This window comes from Thunnus albacares, chromosome 5 (assembly GCF_914725855.1).
Source record: "Thunnus albacares chromosome 5, fThuAlb1.1, whole genome shotgun sequence".
Lineage (NCBI taxonomy): Eukaryota > Metazoa > Chordata > Actinopteri > Scombriformes > Scombridae > Thunnus > Thunnus albacares.
In genome coordinates this window covers 34,759,385-34,773,914 of record NC_058110.1, presented here as the reverse complement: position 1 = coordinate 34,773,914, position 14,530 = coordinate 34,759,385, and the positions used below count along the sequence as shown (strand labels likewise).

The 14,530-nt window shown below is 38.1% G+C and overlaps 2 long non-coding RNA genes across 2 annotated transcripts in view; both read right to left on the bottom strand.

Moving 5' to 3' along the window:
* The window catches only part of LOC122981831, an 83,455-nt gene extending 81,202 nt beyond the window's left edge, over positions 1-2,253 (bottom strand). The window contains exons 1-2 of the long non-coding RNA XR_006403326.1: positions 2,135-2,253; positions 1,486-1,512 (exon numbers count right to left, since the gene is read on the bottom strand). This is a non-coding gene — a long non-coding RNA (uncharacterized LOC122981831). The remainder of the gene's footprint in view (positions 1-1,485; positions 1,513-2,134) is intronic.
* A 17-nt stretch (positions 2,254-2,270) lies between these two features.
* On the bottom strand, positions 2,271-5,461 carry LOC122981843. Its single transcript, XR_006403340.1, has 2 exons — positions 4,425-5,461; positions 2,271-2,545 (listed from the first exon to the last, which is right to left on the bottom strand). It is a non-coding gene; the product is annotated as an uncharacterized LOC122981843 (long non-coding RNA).
* Between the last annotated feature and the right edge of the window lie 9,069 nt (positions 5,462-14,530).

Here is a 14,530-nt window from a genome sequence, read left to right as displayed (position 1 = left end):
GTTCTGTCCATCATGTTCATGTTGTGTAATGAATACTGCAGCCTTTAGATTAAGGGCATAACTATAGTGTCTGACTATCATCCATTTACAAAAACCCTCTGCTCTCTAAAAATCACAGAGCAACGTTTAAAAGATGCAGCTGTATCGTATTACAATACAAACATCTATATGCTCAAGTTTAAGGATCATTATTTCCGTTAATACAGAAATAATGTTCGTGTAAGAAGTTCTTGAGTTTTCATACTAAAATATCATCATGTGAATCATAATCAAGAAAACATTTCATGAGACTGAAAATCACATTAAGCCAATCAATCAGTAAATCAGTCTCAATGTAGAGCTGAGCAATAATCAATCATTTTATCAATCTAAATTAAAATCTTAGCCATTATCATTAGCTCAAGTAATGTCAGAAGTCAAACTCAATGAATGAATATCAAAAATCTAGTGAGGTCAAAGGTCAAATAAAGCAGTATCAGACTAATCAATAGCATAAGATGTATAGAATTTCACTCAAAGTTGAATCAATCAATCATTAAAGTTGAAACAATGGAAAACCTCAACGGTTCAAATCAAGATGTAAATACATTAAATCAACTCAAAATGAACAGTCAGCATGTAGCATGAAAAATATAAACTGAGTAATAAAATACAGTCACAGGTATTATTTAAATGAAAATCAAAACAGCATCAAAGTTTAACTTAGAATTATTATTATTATTATTATTATTATTATTATTATCTAAATTTTAGTTATTCTTTATGTATTGCAACAAATGGAAAGAAGTCATTAAAATGCAACCATCAATACACATCTATCTAACACAGTAATTATATCACTGATCAAAGTCATCATCATTCAGAGGAAATTATCAACAAAAACAACTAAATCAAAGACTAGAACATCTGACATCAGTAATAAAATCAATCAATAGAAATCATCAGCATTTATTAAACATAAAGGATAATCTGTCTAAGTAGGAAAAGGTGAGAAAATAACAGATTGTGAGTCAAGCAAAAGAAAAGTTAAAAACAATCTCAGACGGAAAGAAGTTTTCTCAGAAATTGATGAAAAAGTAATTTTTACCGTCTCGTTGATGAACCCGATTCCTGATGCATAAGGGGCTGATCCTGTTTAGAAAAACACAACCTCAGTCAGTCATCTCACATGGAACACATTACAGAACAAGTCGATGGATGGATGTATGACAACAGCAAGATCAAATAATTGATTAGTAAGTAAATCTGCTCACAGTCGGGGCTGATAGAGCAGCTACAGTCAAAGTCAGAACCTCCTGATTAAACTCTACTGTTTGCATGTCAGAGTGAAAAATGACGGAGCAGCGACCTCTAGTGACCTCTGTACTGATCACATGTCAGTCAGCCTCACAGTGGTGAGAAGAGGAGGATCCACATGTGATGTACAAGATTTGTATCATTATTATTGGTCTGAAACTGGAATTGTTGACAGATTGGTAGATTTACCTCCGGTGAAGCTGGACTTCCTTCCCCCTGAAAACCATTTAACACAGTGAGTGAAGATGATGATGATGATGATGATGATGATGATAATACAAATACAAACTTTGTTTGTATAGCACCTATCATTAAAAAAATGCAGCAAGTTCTTTACAGCAAAAATTACATGCACGTGATGTCATAAAAAGATCAGCAGTCAAAGCTCAAATGATGGAAATATGACATTTCTGTTAGTTTCATGTATTGATGTGAGGAAGGTTACAGTCTCCTCATCGCTCCACACAGATCTGATTTTTTCAGCTCTTCAGTGATGTTTAAGTCACATGATTCATGTACGTCATCATTTATTCATTGAGTCTGTTTACATTTGCACTTTATCGCATTTTGCTTTGTATCGATCCGCCAACTTTTCCACCTCAGCCAAACATGCACCGATGATAAATAGAGATGTTGATATAGGTATAATGTTTACCATTTTACTGTAGCATGTTATACTACTACTACTTTTTCTAATTGGCATTAAATAAAACGAAAGCTGAGGCTGATGGGAATGTCATTAGTCTTGCAGATATTTGGTCAAATTAAAACTTTTGGTTGATTGGTTACAGATCAAAGTTATCAGAATGTTTTCTTTAAGGTATTCTGCTGCACTTACTTGTTGTTTAGCCGATGGAGATGGAGTTACGTTCTCTTTAATCAGTTTATCAGCAACATTAAAACATTCTCCCCAGTCTTGTTCTTGTTCTTGTTCTTGTTCTTGTTCTTGTTCTTGTTCTTTTTCTTGTTCTTGTTCTTTTTTTTGTTCTTTTACTTTTCTTTCTTTAGCCAACTGTTCTCTTGCATCTCCACTCGGTTTTATGTTTATTTTGTTATTGATTTCTTGAGTCAACAGTGTTTTTGCCTTATCTCTCAAAATCTCCTTCAGTACATTTTCCTCCTCCTCCAAAATCATTTTATCAAAGAGAATCTTTCTGTCGCAACAAGGACTACAGCATTTCATCAATCTAAAAGTTGACAAGATGGCAAGTGCAAAAAGGGTAAAAAAGAACACAAGGAAGCCATAAGTCTGTAAAAGAAGAACAAAAAGATGGTTATATTAATATCACAGAAACCAAGAAATAAACCATGGTTGCTATAATTTTATTCTGTTATCTTGATAATAATAATGATAGAGCCCTCTTACTGAGATAACAGTAAATGACATAACACGATGTACAATATAATGTCATCATACACAGATGAAACTCTTTGCTGAAGCAGCATCTGATTTGAGTTAAAAAAGGTGAGATACAGGAGATTCCTTTAGCCATCATCAGTGCATCAGAGTGTGGACTAAGACTACACTAGTCAGAGGGCTTCTGGCTGCGGAGAGATGACAGAAAACGGCATCTCCTTTACTCCTGATTTTGATCAGAATGTAATTAGGTCTAAAAAAGTAAAACTAGATTAATATTAGCAGGGAATGAATCCCGATCGGGTGTGACAATGAAAAAGTTTGTCAAGGCAGAGTGTAAGAAAAGTGGAAAGTTTGCCAAACAATTGACCCACGCGGCTCCTGAAATGGCAGAGGGAATGGAGATAAAACAGCTGATCAACGAACTGAAAGACACTATTACGACAGAAATTAAAACTTCTGATCGGAGTTCAAAGCCTACCAGAGACAGAACGAGACATCAAGAAAATAATAGAACAAACCACAGAGCTACAACAAAAACAGGAGAGAAGAGACAATAGAGTCCATGAACTTGAACACGGTTGGAGAAATGCAGGACCAACAAATACTGTGACAGAAAACAAATGAGGTTTTGATGATCAGAATGAAAGAGATGGAGACACAAATGGACTACATTGAAATTAAGTCCAGACAAAATAATATATGCATGTGCAACATCCCAGAGAAAACAGAGGGAAATGATATGACACACTTTCTCAGTAAATTCTTCAATGAGGCACTGGGATTGGGGGGGGGGGGGGGTTAATATTCTCTGGGCACATCACATCTACAGAGAAAACACGGAGCAAACCAGGCCGATCATAGTAACTTTCCTGAACTATGATGTGAAGAAAAAAATATTACAAACGGCAAGGGCAAAGAAAGTGACTTTGCAGCCTGTTCGCCAGAACAAAATGTTGGCATTGTACATGTGTCAACACGTGTAATACGTAGCATGTTAACATTTCAACAGAAATAGGCCAACAGACTTCAGAAACAAAAAAGTAAGTTAAAGGATGACACATCAAAATTCTATTCTATAATTCTTCTTATAGACCAATATCATTACTGAATACAGACCAAAAAATATTAATATCTATAATAGCAAATAGATATTTTGCCAGATATAATAGAGATCAGTCTGGATTTATTTCTAAGAGATTTTTATCTGATAATATAAGACGCACTCTAAATATAATTAATTATTTATAATTATATATAAATAATTACCATATCCTGTGCACATTGGACACACCTGCATTTTGAATCACAAAATTAAAGCTCACATATAATCCATCTGATCCAAACTGCTCATACAGTATTTTATTAAACACTTAAAAACTTCTAGCTGCTGCTGCTACTAGTAGATTTTATGGAGGTTGCTTTAGCCGGCAGGAAGAGGCAGAGAGAGGTGACCTTTCAAATTACTTGATTTTTTCTTATGAATGTGGTCACGCTGTACAGATTATGTGAGCCTGATCACCTCCAGATGTGGTCTGACTGATATGATCACATTCTGATCAAAATGTGCTCCGAGGACCTTTTTGTTTTTAAGATACAGTAATTAATCCATTACCAACAAAGAACAACATAATTAACCTAAAGGCTCAAATTAACAAATAGAAGAAAGTTACTGTACTCACAGCCGTTCTCAGATTCTACATATCAACATAACCACAGTAACGGATTAACTTAGACTGGTATGATGTGTATAAAAGCAAGAAAAACTCACCTGGGACCTGCTTTTCAGTTCAGCGATGTTTGCTTTTTCCTCAGCTGTGATGTTGTTCTTGTCTTTGCAGGCTAACTGTGCTTGTTGTTCAGAACCATCATTCCAACAGCAAACATACCAGTCTCCATCAAGTAACACGCATATAACCCACAGCAGACCTATGCAAGCTGCCTTGAAAATTTCAACCAACAAAACCCAGATAAACTTGCAACATGTCTTGCTGCAGGTGGTGAATGTAAATCTCCAGATTCTCTGAAATGTCTTGTCCACCCAGAGGTGCAAGACAAATAAAATAAAAAATGGCAGAGCCATGTATAAATTACAGTCATGAGATTGGTTTTTGCAAGTGCATTCCAAATCTCTGTCAATCACAACCTTGTAAACAAAAATCACAATGATTGCAAGAAACGTGTTGAGTCTTTTGAGAGCAAACTTTGGGAAGATGCTCTTCATCTTTGGTGCACAGTTTGCATCTGCTAAGACCTGCTGCTGCTTGTTCTCTCTCAATATGCTGACAGGAAACCATGCTTTTCCTGTTCACAAAAAAAAGCTGCTGCAATGTCATGATGTGTTCAGGTGTTGGCTTATCGTTTCTTGAGGTAGGCCTTCTTCTTCTTTAGCTGATCTTTTCACTCCTCAAACTTACATGTTACTAAAACTTCATTGAACACAAATGCTATGTAACACTCAAGTCTGTGGACTGATTGTGGTCAGTGTTTCTAGATGGGACTGACAAGAAGTCACCCAAGTCTAGTTTTAGTTTAGTCAAATTTTATCCTGCAAACTACATAAAAATGCATAATAGAAATCATAAAATAAAAAAGTCTTTTAGATAATGTTACAATAAAACATTAAAAGTTTCATTCATGTGAAAAGCTGTTCGTTTTATCACATAACTGACAGGGTGATAAAATTTGCATGTTGCAGCAGTGCAGAAAACAAGGAAACATAAGAACTAGGACTAATAAATGCAAATGAAAAGTAAATAGAGTTCGATCTATATACATTATATGCATTATGAACATTCCCATACTACTGTAAAGTATGTGCAGAAACAACGGTTCTGGTAGATGCAGCTATAGTTATATATGTATATGTTATATATGAAGTAATGAATTCAATATACAGTAGTATTATCTACATGTATATGTAGACAGCCCTTAAAGTGGAAAGTCTGCACTTCAATTACCAGTAATTCATGCAAGACTAGTTCCTCTAAAACAAGCTCTTATTTCCTCTGTGGTTTAGTCGAACAGGAAGTCACACTTGACAACATACTCTGAGACTCAGACACAAAGGAGAAAGCTAGAGAAACAGAAGAAGCAAAGCAGTAATCTTTATAAACATTATTCTTTGAATATTTCGTCATTTTCCATTAAGTGAAGACTTACTATATCTTTGATTTGTATAATCTTAATAAGTACAAATCTTTCTTTTCTATTTTCAGACTACCATGATGTTGCATCCACTGATCTCACTTCTCTGACAGTCATGGGGAGGTAATTTCAATGAAACATGCTTGAGTAACGCATGGATGTGTGTGAATGTGCTGGAAAACAGAACACAATTCAGCTTCTGACAAAAAAAGAAAAAAAAATCCTTTTTTATGTAAGCACAATGAATGAGATGAGATTAAAAAAAATTGATATGAATGTAATACTGTGTGAAAGAAAATTGAATAGTAGGTTATCATTTTATAAATCTTTTGTATATATGTTACAAATGTTTTCAAACTAAGGAGTCAATGTTTGTTATCAACTGAATGTGATGTAATGTCATCGTCATTTTGGGGACACATGTTGGTGAAGAAATCCTACTCCTAGGCTAGTTGAACTCTTGAACCTGTTTCTATCTGAGGATTGCTTGCTGACCTCTGGGGTTAACTAGAGATATCTTTGTCTTAAGCCTACTGTTTTAGAGACCATACTTGTTTGTAAGAAGGTGTAACGGTTTGTGGAAGTGTCCATTTAGGGACCAGACTGTTTTTAGCTTTGCTTCTGGAGAGGTATAAAGCTGTCTAGTTTGAGTTCACAATCTTTAGAGAAAGGGCTGGCTTTAGGGAAAGGGCCAGTTGAACAACATGCTTTCTCTCCAAAAATACAAGATGATTGTATTTTTGTTTGTGTTTGGACATTTGTATAATTGTTACTGATGATGTGATGGATTGTACAGTGTTTACAACTGCTTCAACAGGTAACAATGTTTAATGCTTTCTTTATGTCTCCACGTGCCTTCTTTCTCTAGAGAAAATTTCCACAACAACTGACATCAAACTGATATTAAATTATAAAAAATGATCATTAATTCAACAAGGATGGCTGGGTTAGAATCTACAGTTAAGCAGCTCTGTGAGTCTGTGGAGTCGCTGTGGTCAGATTAGCCTTGTAGGAGTATTAAAGAACAAGCAGTTGTCCTCCTACAGCCTGCAATAGTTAGTACAGATCAGTTTTATATGTTTGCCTATTATGACTAATTGAATATTATACCGTCCAGTAGCTTTAACTTGTGTAACTTTAAAATATCACCTGAATAAGTGGTGCATGACTACACAACATTTTCCAGTACAGCTCAACAGAGATTTAACATTTTAATAATTAAAGGAAAAATGTTTTGTAGTGATGAAGTGAAAAGCTCTCTGTAGATAACTGTAATGTTTGAAAAGTTCTCAGACTCAGTCAATCTTACAATCAGAACACCATGAGAGAGACAAAAGAGTTCATTCCGATGCTCACGTTCAAAACTCATTCAGTTTCTCTTTCTGTCCGTCTGCAGCTGCTGAGATAAAATGTCACACTGGTTGTGGTTAGAAAAAAACAGGAAGGTCAAAGAGTGAGAGTCACTGACTGCACCTTGCAGTGAGAAACTTATGACTGTCTGCAGTGTCTGCATGTACATTATATTGGCTGAAGACTTTTTTATTCCTTATTCAATGATGACATATTTTTAGTTTTCTGGATTCACAGAAGTTCAGGATGATTCACCTGACTGATGTACAGTCTTTCAGAGCTTTGCTTTTCCATCACACCAGTATTTATTAAGGCCTGAGCACTGAGTAGTGTGAAGACCTCATTGTAATACAAATGTAATTGTACAAATGATCACAATTTATATGGTTTATGGGTCTTGGACATGGGTGTGGCAATATGGCTCGATAGCGCACCCCATGAAATTTCAAAGTTGAATTTCAAAGTGTGTACATCTACATGTCAATATTGAGTCATAGTCATAGCGCCACCCACTGACAACAGGAAGTCAGCCTTATGTGACAAATATAATGTGACAACATTGTCTGATTTACATGAAATTTACATGGTGTGGTCTACACATGATATACAGCGACATATAATTAGTGGGTGTTCTCTAGAGTCACAGCAAGTGATAGTTATCTCCTACATGCAATGTCTAATTTTCATGAAAATGTATATCGATTATATTCTGGTAAATGTATTGCTGCATTAATATTTCACTTATGTAGTATTGCCTAGGTGCAACAGGAAGTTCTGCAAATGTATACACTATTTCCAATATGTTATCTCCAGCGCCACGTACTACACACAGTAAATAATATTTTGCACATTCACAAAGTGTTCGATAATTCTGAAAATTCAGAGCCGTCTCAATGGACCTCCAGTAGTGATACAATGGCTGGTGCTCCCTCCGACGCACGCAAGGTGCCAGGGCCTTTTCATCGCTGCTTGCAGCTTTAATTATCTGTCGTCACCATCAGACTTAATGTTAGAAGGCTAAACTACAGATGAGTCAAAGGGTCGTCATAACAGAACCTGTGTTAATGCCATCAGAAAAAATTGTGGCATTAAAATGAATTTGTGTTGATGATTTATCAGGTTAACTTTGACATCCCTTATTTTATATATACACATGTATATATTCACTCTCAGCAGGATTCTTCTCACATCCGCTGTGGATACTGTGGCAGGTCCTCTGGAGATGGAGTGGTCTTTACAGCTGACTGTTTGTTGAGGATATCAACGCAAGCATAGAATGAGTTCAGCTCATGTGGCGACGTGACCTCACATTATGGGAGCGCTCCTGCTTTTGTAGCCTGTGATGTTCTGGATCGCCTGCCACATATCTTTGGAGTTGTTGGTATTGACGTCTCTCTCCCGTCTCTGCTGATGTCTCTGTTTGCCTCCTTGATGCCAGCTTTCAGTCTTGCTTTGGTAGTGTTGTATGCTTCCTTTTTCACCTGACCGAAAGGCAGCTTTTTTTGGCTCGAGTGGGATGGTTCAGGGCTAACAAAGCTGCCTGCATTAGCATTAGCTGTGTGCTTTACCAGCAAATGGTGTTTAAGATTTAGAGGTACACCAGTATTAACTCAGTTCACACCAAGAGTAACTACAAATAAATTTGTTCTTGTCGACAGACCCATCTGACAGGGCTTTGAAGCTTAACTTGCCATTTGAAATACCTTTCTTTATCCATTGTCCTTGCTCGTTGCCATCCAACTTAATGCTTAAAGGCTAAACTACAGGTGATGCATGGGTCGTCATAACAGAACCTCTCTCTCCTTCAAAACAATAACAAAAGAATGTGATGACGATGTGAAGTAGCATGGGATCATGGGAGTTGTTGTCTCCATTGTTAAACAACCAGCTTCTCCGGGTTAGGATTACTTCAGTGTTCATTGTTCAAGATGTTTTTACAGGGAGCTGAATTATCTGGAGAGGTCTACTCCCAAAAACAAACAGATCTGTGATTAAAACCAGTAAAAACACTGAATAATGCAGTTTCACGTTAAAAATCATTGTTTCTCCAAGGCTATTCGGCGGGCACAGGGTGTTAACATTTACTCAACTTGTTTCTCTGATAAGTTATGCCGGCCTTACACCAACCGACTTTTCAAAAGGTTTCACTGTTGCAGACAAATTTCCATTGTCAGAATAAAATCATGAGAGCTTTGTTAGAGTTGTGGCGCCCTCCCATCATCTTGATCATTTGGTGTAAGGTGGTCATAAAACTCAGTCCAAGCTGTATTAAGTCAGTCTCTGTCTTGTCTTGATGTTCCGATAAAATCAAACATGTTTAATATTATCATAAGTCTTTAGTCTTGGATCATGCCAATAGTGAAGTTCTATGACATGAACATTGTCAACAACCAGATGCGTTCTCTCCAGCACCAGTAGTAGTTACTGTTACAGCCAAAAACCGTCACACACACGCATGATAAATGGTGAAATAACAGTGTTATGAGCCTGTGTTTAATTCGGCGTGTATCTGATCCACCAACCGGCACGTATTTTAGTGAGAAATGTAACTTTTGAAACGGTTTGCCTCTCATTCCCACCATTTTCTCCCACTAAGATAGCGACTGACCAACAGAGGCTGGTAGCGAGTTGAGATGACAAAATCCAAAATGTAAAGTTTGTACAGAAATAGAGTTTATCTTTGTAGATTATATTGATGCCGAATTGACAACTAGACTGTCGATATGACGCCTTTTATCTTGTGTTTCTAGAGTTAAGTGTTTTTGTGGACAGGTAAGGAAGGTAAGGTAACTTGAAAACATTGAAAGCATTCTCATAGCCCTTTAGCTTCCCCTTTTATAAGTCACATGAACTTTTATTTACCCAGAAAAAACTAGTGTTTCTCTGTATCATATGATTTCCTCTTTCTGTCAGCAGCTGTGCCTGCAGTATATTTACTGGTTTTTCACACATGATTTCAGGCCAGTTGGAGGAGTTAAACCTGTGACTTTCTGCCTTTGTATTATTATCCAGGCTGCTGCTGTTTCTACTGTATCCTTTGCAGATTGCAGGGTTTAAACACAGAAATAAGCCAATATCCAGCAGCTGAAAGTAATGTGTCCAGATCGTTAATTGTTCAAGCTGGTTGATGTGGGCAACAGCTGGTTGATCCAATCTCTCCATGCAATAACATTGGTAATATTAATTGGTAATATCGACAACGAACAACAACAACAAATGAACATACCGCTCTGTCTCCAGTATTTGTGACTGACAGTGAACCACTGTAGCATCATTGTCTCTCATGTAGTCAGACATTATTTTGTGTTGTTTGAAATGTTTATTTTGCTTGTCTGTGTTTTGTCTGTTAGCAGCGCTGACTGTGAAAGATAATTCTCTGAAAGGAACCATATAATAATGCCACTACAGATGCAACTACAAACGAACAAGGTCTCAGCACTGATGTTCATTTCTTTAGTTGGGCCTCCTTTGGACCAGTGGGATCCAGAAAAATATGTCAAGAAATGGGTGTTTAATAAAGTGTCAGCTGATCACATAGCCTATCCATAAAGAAAACAAGTCCACAGGAACAAATCAATTAGTGAGTCATGGCAATTAGGGGAGTAATTTTTCCCCGCTGCACCGCTACCCCCGATATTAGGGTTCCCCCTTAACCATGAAATCACAACAGCATCATGACCAATGGCCTTGACTGATAGTGAGATCAAACAACAGATTAGTAAGTAAACCTCACAGTCGGGGCTGATAGAGCAGCTACAGTCAAAGTCAGAACCTCCTGATTAAACTCTACTGTTTGCATGAGTGAAAAGTGACGGAGCAGCGACCTCTAGTGACCTCTGTTCTGATCACATGTCAGTCAACCTCACAGTGGTGAGAAGAGGAGGATCCACAAGTGATGCACAAGCTTTGTATCATTATTATTGGTCTGAAACTGGAATTGTTGACATCCATTACATTCAAGCCCTTGTCAAATGAGTTCACACCATGCTGATTAAGTCTATCACCGCCCGATAAATCTCTCTGTCTTTCACAGTATACAGAGTTTTTAATCTGGTGCCCAGTTTGACATTCCCGCACTGGCTTGATGAATGCATACTGTGCATGTACACCAGAGACTTCCGCCAGTCAAGCAGCTAACTTCTGGCTAGCCATCTGCCAACTTGAATGTGGATAAAATAATTCAATTGTGCAGCTCCTCTAGACTTTCCAAATGTTATCAGACCAAGTGGATCAAATTCTGATAGTGAAACAAGTAATTTCTTGATTCTTGTGAGACGCTCAAAACATTTTACAGGCACAATAGCAACAGAGTAGGCTAGGGTGGAGCCTATGACGTAAGCACATGTCAACAGTGTTTTTGTAATTACTCTCACTGCCAGAAGGGAGAGACAAAAGTCCTGCACTCCAGCTTTAAGTGCAAATAAAGAATCAAGGTCACACGTACTATATGTTGTTTTTGGGTGACTGACATGACCTGCTACGTCATTTTTCATGGGAGGACAGTCCCCAAAAATCATATAAAAATCCAATATTGCCATGATGCCCCACTAATTGATTTACAACATTACACACAACAGACTATTACACCCAGAGATATTAAAGGGTTAAAGGTGTAAACAGCTGACACATTTATATCCATAATCTCACAGTATGCATGGTCATATGGCTAATGTTAATATTGTGATCATGATTTCAACCATATCATACACACACATCAAAAGTTATTATGGGCTTAATTTTTCATAAATCCATTCATAACTCAATATCTTTCTTGATTGTACACAAAAATGAAGTTTTAAACACACTGAATGTGATGTCCTCTTTTTATTTGTCGGATAATAAATGGTGTGAAGTCATCACTGCACTTCTCTTTTTTCACAGATGTTAAGTGTAAAATATAAAAAAATTATAACACAAAGGCCCAGTACCTCCAAATTGTACTGAATACATATGATGAGTTATTTACCACCACTGCAGCTGAGAGTCAGACACAGCAAGAAAGAGTTTGTCTTTAAGTTTAATGGAAGTTTTATTTATTTTGTGTAATGATAAGAGTGTGAGTAAAAAGACAGGAAGAAATATACATTTACAAACAAATTAATAATTATGTTTTGATTCATTAAAGCTACAGGAAACTAAAAATCATGAATTTGTTACTGTTAATCAGTTTTACATTCTGTTTCCTAGAAAAGTAATCAATACATAATCAATATAATGGCTGTTATGTAATGAAACATGTCAATGTTCATTTAGTAATAGTTCTTCATTTACAGAATTTTTCCACCAGAGAGCGCTGACAAGTTTATTTACACATTAAAATGTCTCAGTGCATAGTTACATCACAATGCTTCAGGGATATTTAGAGGATCCTTCTCAAAAATGTTATCAGAGGTTTTAAACTCTCAAATATTGATGTTGATGTCAGTCATGCAAAAACCAGTGATTTATACTCAAAGCTCTCTCTTTCTTTCTGAGTCCTAAGCTGATTGATTGGCATGAAAAGAGTCTTCAGTCGTGCTAGCAGCTCTGTGTGGCTGTACTTTAGTACAGCAATGCTTTGAGCTAAATGCAACATAAGCATGCTAACATGCTCACAGAGACAATGCTGTTCTGTTGCTGTTTAGCAGGTATAATGTTTACGATTTTAACCATGTTGCTTTAGCATGTGAGCATGATAACATTTGCTATCAGTAAGCAGAAAGTACAGCTGGGGCTGATGGGAATGTCATCGGTTTTGCAGGTGTTTAGTCATAAACTAAGTATTGAGCAAAATAAAACTTTGACCTGATGAAAAGTCAGGAGATCACCAAATTTAGTATAACTTATTGTTGGGCCTCAAACCATGAGGTCACACAGAGAAGGCCCACATGTAACCTGTGAGGCCTGACCACGAGGTGCTTTATTCCTTTGTTTTCCCCGAGACAAAGGAATAGCGCCAAAAATGCTGCTTTCAGACAATGGGAGTCCATTGCAAACTCCATTTCCAAGGATGCTTTGCGATTTTCACACCTCAGCAGGGAACAGTCAACATACAGTCTCATTGGCGGAGACGCTCCTGCACAGCGGAGCGTCCTGATGACGCAGCCGTGACCGTGACACCGCCCCTTTAAAAACTGAATGGGCCCTGAAGCACACGCCTTTCCCATGTCACTGAGCTAGGGGTAACTCCTGTTCCTCTGTGAGTCAGCTGATTAAAGGGGGTACCCCACGCACGTGTTTTTCCCTCATCGAAGACTCCCCTCGCTACGAGACGAGACTTCGCCCGAACACATTCCGGGATCCGAGAGAGACCGCTGCTGCAACCAGCGTCCTCAATTTCCTCGAGACAGAAGAAACAGTTCTTCACTGAGTCGACTCTGCTGTTCTCTCCGCCACGCCGCTGAGAGCCAGCTGCCCTGTTTTTCGCCGACCGTGCGAGAACGGCCACCGTCTGCATCCGAGCCCAGGACAAAGCCGGACATAACGACGGATTACACACAAACCCAGCTCGCTTTCTGAAGCAGAGGCAGAGTCTGGGCAGAGGCAGTGTTAATTGTGTGTTTCTATCAGCATCAGTTGCTGTTGTATAGCATTTAGCTTTTAGCTTTGCTATTGTTTTGTTGTGCTGTTGACGGACCGCCGCGTCCATTTTTCTCTGTTTACTCTTAGGAGTATTTTAAGTTTGCTGCCTGTTGTGTTCATCACGCTAGACTGTTTTGTGTTTGTCCCGCTCGGGACTACTGCTGTGTTTGTGCCATTGTGAGTCAGAAAGTAAGTTGCTTTGTCGATTAGAAACCAGACAACGTGCGTTACAGACTGCCGTCCGTACGCGCACTGTCTGTGGACAAAGCCGCTTCTCTTCCTCTCACGATCGCTTCCCTTCCCTTCACCGACATCTTTTGCACATCTGATGGTCAGATAACATCGGACAAAGCTTCGCTTTGTTTTTCCTTATCCGCCATCAGACACGTGTGTTTTTCACAGAAGTGGGTGAGTGTGAGACGCCGTCCACCAGGCGGCGCCGTCTTGCTTCTGTCTAACCTAAACACCGCCACATTTCTGCCATCCAGTTCTCGCGCGACGTGACTTCCTCCCATAGTCACGTCCGCGTCGCAGACCGACGACGTCATCCCGTCAGGCCCTGTCGCCATCTTGTCACACGCACACTCACACACACACACACACACACACACACACGCACGCACATGCATTCCCCTGCATGTGTCCAACCCTGTACATAGCTGTTGTGTTTGTTTGGTAGGATTAGATTTTAGGATAGTTGTTTATTGAATGAAGCATTTGTTAACTTTGTTAATTTTGCAAAGTTTAATAAACACTGTTATATCTTTAAAGAGAAGTTCTTCTGTCATTATTGTAATATTGTGAAAAGTGGCTGATTGA